The sequence below is a fragment of the Humulus lupulus genome, chromosome 1 (assembly GCF_963169125.1).
Source record: "Humulus lupulus chromosome 1, drHumLupu1.1, whole genome shotgun sequence".
Taxonomy (NCBI): domain Eukaryota; kingdom Viridiplantae; phylum Streptophyta; class Magnoliopsida; order Rosales; family Cannabaceae; genus Humulus; species Humulus lupulus.
In genome coordinates, this window is record NC_084793.1 from 307247355 (window position 1) to 307252001 (window position 4647).

At 31.7% G+C, this 4647-nt stretch overlaps 1 non-coding gene across 1 annotated transcript; it reads left to right on the top strand.

Annotated features, from left to right (window-relative positions):
- The first annotated feature begins 2308 nt into the window (after positions 1-2308).
- On the top strand, positions 2309-2415 carry LOC133813463 (small nucleolar RNA R71). Its single transcript, XR_009884473.1, has one exon. It is a non-coding gene; the product is annotated as a small nucleolar RNA R71 (small nucleolar RNA).
- The last annotated feature ends 2232 nt before the right edge of the window (positions 2416-4647 follow it).

Here is a 4647-nt window from a genome sequence, read left to right on the forward strand (position 1 = left end):
TCTAGTAACATTATTCAACTTTCTATAATCTATGCACACTCTCCACCCTGTTTGTACTCTAGTAGGGATTAATTCATTTTTCTCATTTTCAACAACTGTGATCCCAGACTTCTTAGGCACAACTTGAACTGGACTAACCCATTGACTATCAGAAATAGGGTAAATGATACCTACGTCTAACAATTTTATGACCTCTTCTCTAACTACTTCTTTCATATTTGGATTTAATCTTCTTTGACATTCCCGAGAGGTTTTAGCATTCTCTTCTAGATGGATTCTATGCATACATATGGATGGGCTAATTCCTTTAATGTCTCCAATGGTCCAACCTATGGCTTCTTTATGTTTTCTAAGGACATCTAACAATTTACCTTCTTGTTCTTTATCTAAAGCGGATGCTATGATAACAGGTAAGGTTTCAGACTCTCCTAGAAAAGCATATTTTAAATTTTCTGGCAAAGGTTTAAGGTCTAACTTTGGAGACTCAGAAATTGATTGAACATGACCTAAGGGTGAAAAAGGTTCAACTTTGGTTTCATTTAAGGGTATAGGCTCTACCAAAGAATTCACATCATCATTAGAGTCATCAACATGCAAGTTCATACCAAAGTATTTTTCACAAAAATCAAATAAGTCATTTCCATCATTTTCACAAATACTATCTATCATGTTAACTTCATGCACTTCTTCACACTCAACAGATTTAACCACATTAAAAACATTCAATTCAACAGTCATATTTCCAAAAGATAATTTCAAAACACCATTACGACAATTTATGATTGCATTAGATGTAGCTAAGAATGGTCTACCTAAAATGATAGGAATTTGAGCATGCATATTTTCCACAGGTTGAGTATCAAGAACAATGAAGTCAACAGGAAAATAAAATTTATCAACTTTTATCAAAACATCCTCTATAATGCCTCTAGGAATTTTTACAGAACGATCGGCTAATTGAAGAGTTATAGAGGTAGGTTTTAGCTCACCAAGACCAAGTTGCTTATAAACAGAATAAGGCAATAAATTTACACTAGCACCCAAATCAAGTAAAGCTTTGTTAATAAAATGATCACCAATAATGCATGAAATTGTGGGACACCCAGGATCTTTATATTTAACAAGACTCTTATATTGAATAATGGAACTAGCTTGTTCAGTTAAAAACGCCTTTTTAGGAACATTAGTGTTTCTTTTAACAGTACAAAGATCCTTTAAAAATTTAGAGTAGGCAGGAATTTGTTTAATGGCATCTAAGAAAGGGATATTGATACTAACTTGTTTAAAAACTTCTAAGATGTCATTATATTGGCTGCCTTTTTTAATTGGAAGTAATCTTTGTGGGAATGGGGCTTTTGGAATGAAAGGATGGATTGGAGTTTCTTTGTTTGATGAGTCATTGAGATTAGAACTAGGAGGCTGACTCTTTTCTTTTTCTTTTTCATTTTCAACCTCGGGTATGTAATCGGGTTTGACAATTTTCTTTCCAGACCTAAGAGTTGAAATTGATTTGACTTCTCCATTATGACTAGACTTTCCTATCTCATATTGACCTTTTGGATTAGGGATAGGTTGACTAGGGAATGTTCCTTTTTCTCTATCAGCTAAAGCAGTGGCGAGTTGTCCTACTTGTGTCTCGAGTTTGGTAATAGATTGAGATTGATTTTGTAGGATTTGTTGGGTGGATTGCATAAATTGTTGTAAAGTATCTTCTAAGGAAGGTTTTCTTTGTTGCGGATATGGTTGATTTTGTGGGGCATGAGCTTGGTTTTGTGTGTTGTATTGGTGCCCTTGATTCATTTGGGGTTGGTTTTGTCTCCATGAAAAGTTCGGATGGTTTCTCCAATTTGGATTGTAGGTGGACGAAAATGGGCTATCATTTGGTTTCCCATAAGTATGAAGTGCATTGGCCTCCTCAGAAAAGGCTTCTTGGTAGGAAGGGCATGATTGTGCATTATGGCAAGGACTAGAACATATAGAACAAACATCTTTTCTAGGTTGAATTGGAGAGTTTATAGTTTGGCTTATGGCTAAAGCTTCTACTTTTCTCGCTAATTTGTCTAAGGATGTTCTTAAGTCTAATTCTTCTTTTACTTCATACCTTCCTCCTCTTTTTGGTGAATTAGTTGACCTAGACCTAGGATCAAAATAATTCCATTGTTGTGAATTGACAGATAAATCTTCAAGGGCGTCCCACGCCTCTTGTCCTTGAAATTTTAAAAATTTTCCAGTATGCATAGATTGAATCATTTGACGATTAGAGGGAGTCAAACCATCATAAAAATATTTTATAAGTCTCCATTTTTCAAAACCATGATGAGGACATTTTAATAATAAATCTTTAAATCTTTCCCAACATTCATAAAACTCTTCATTATCTTTTTGAAAAAACTCGGAGATTTCTCTCCTTAGACTATCAGTTTTAGACATAGGAAAAAATTTCAGTAAGAATTTATTATAAAGTTGATCCCATGTAGTTATAGACCCCGTGGGAAGGGAATTTAACCAAGCTTTTGATTTGTCTTTTAATGAAAACGGAAACAATCTTAGTTTGACCGACTCATCAGAAAAATTTTGAAATTTAAATGTTGAGCAAATTTCTAAGAAATCTTTGACATGCATGTAAGGATCCTCTCTATCTAACCCATAAAAAGATGGCAACAATTGAATGATTGCTGGTTTAAGCTCAAAATGAGTAGCAGAAGTTGTAGGTAAAACAATGCATGAAGGAGCATTAGATGAAATAGGTGCAAAGTATTCAAGCAAAGTTTTTTCAGGCACAGCATTTTCATCAACAATATTAGCAATAGGTTCCATGATGCTCAAATTTTTACTAACACTTTCAATTTCAAACAAAGATAAACGTCTTTTTACTAATCGTTTTTTAGAGTTACGTTCCCAATGATGCATACAATTTTCACAAACAAGGCAACAATGATAATCTCAAACAAGCAATTTTCTGATGTGGAAGATCAGTTAAAACCGCAACCACAGAGCATACTTAGAATTTTTAGAGATTTCACAACAATAATTCTTATGGTTTACTTGTCCCCAGGCCTATTTGATTCCACTTACTCGCGCACTACTAACAACTCCCCGAGGTTAATTAGTAGAGGCGGATGGGAATTTTGGTCAAATTTCCTTTAAGCAAGAATTGCTTATGGTGAAAGGACAAGATTTAGGTTTCTCTTCTTTTTTTTTTCAAGTATTTTTCACAATATTACGCTAAAATATTAAAGAAGACAAAGAAAAATAAGGCAAAAATTAAATAAGACTAAAATTTAAGCAAGAGTAGGGAGGCATAGCATGCCATCAACCATAACAAAATTAAGGTAAAAACTAGGAGGCACAAGTGCCATCAACTTAAACATAAGATAGATGACTAGGAGGCAAAAATTGCCATCAACTAGCTAGGAGGCAACATTGCCATCAACTAGTAATTTGCGGAATTTAAATAAAATAAAAATACAACAAAATAAATAAAGAAAATTACACAAAGGTTAGGAGGCAAAAATTGCCGTCAACTAACAAAGATATAAAAGAAATAAAATTACAACAAAATTAGGAGGCACAAGTGCCATCGATTATAAAAATTTAAAAGGATAGATAGGAGGCACAAGTGCCGTCAACTAAATAAAAAAAACAATAAATATAGAAATATAAGTATATATTTTTTATGGGTGGTTGAACCGTCCCAAATTTTCTTCTTATCTTTTTTTTTTTTATAGTATATATATTTTTTAGTTTTTTTTTTTAAGTGCAAAAATTAAAATAACTAGTAGAAGAATTTACTAACCTTGAGATAATTTTCGTTTCTTTTCTCTTGCAACTCCCCGGCAACGGCGCCAAAAACTTGATAGACCCAAAACGGGTATGTTTAAAAATTTATATATCGCAAGCGCACGAATCGTCCATATAGAATAGTGATCGTGTAAGCAAGGATGTCGAACCCAAAGGAGTTGTCTAAAATCGAAAATGAAACTATTTTAAATCAAAAGTAATAAATTCTAACCTAGTTCCAAAGATTGATGAGTTTTAATATTATGAACATAAAATGAAAGATTGAAAAATATAGCTATTTAAGATAATGAAAATAAACCAATAATGATTTGATAATAAGTGTTAAAAGAAAAGATTATTAAGATACTAGAATCCACAAAATGTAAGTTTAATAATATTTATTAGTATATTGATTCCCAAGTTTTAGTGATAGTTAAAATAATTCAAACTATCATTTTCCAAAAATATTTATAATTTTAAGCACAAATTTCTTATAAAAAGATAGGATTTTTCTTCACTTTTCAAAATTATAATTTCAAAGCATTTAGTGTAAATCAATCTAATGAAATAACAAATAAATCAATGAACATTATTTATGAGGCAAAACATAATATTTTTGTTCTAAGCATGGATGTGTACAATTTAATGACACATCTTACACAAAGAATATTATGTTTATGCACTAATGAAGAATAAAGTGTAAATATGTTCTAACAATCTAAAATACAAGATATTTAAGATGAAAGAAATATATGAAGAAGAAAAATCCATAAACTTGTTGCATTACAAGGGAAATCAACATACAACATAAATATTACCTAGTTACAAGTTGCTTCATCATGATCTTAATAATCTTATGAAAAAGAT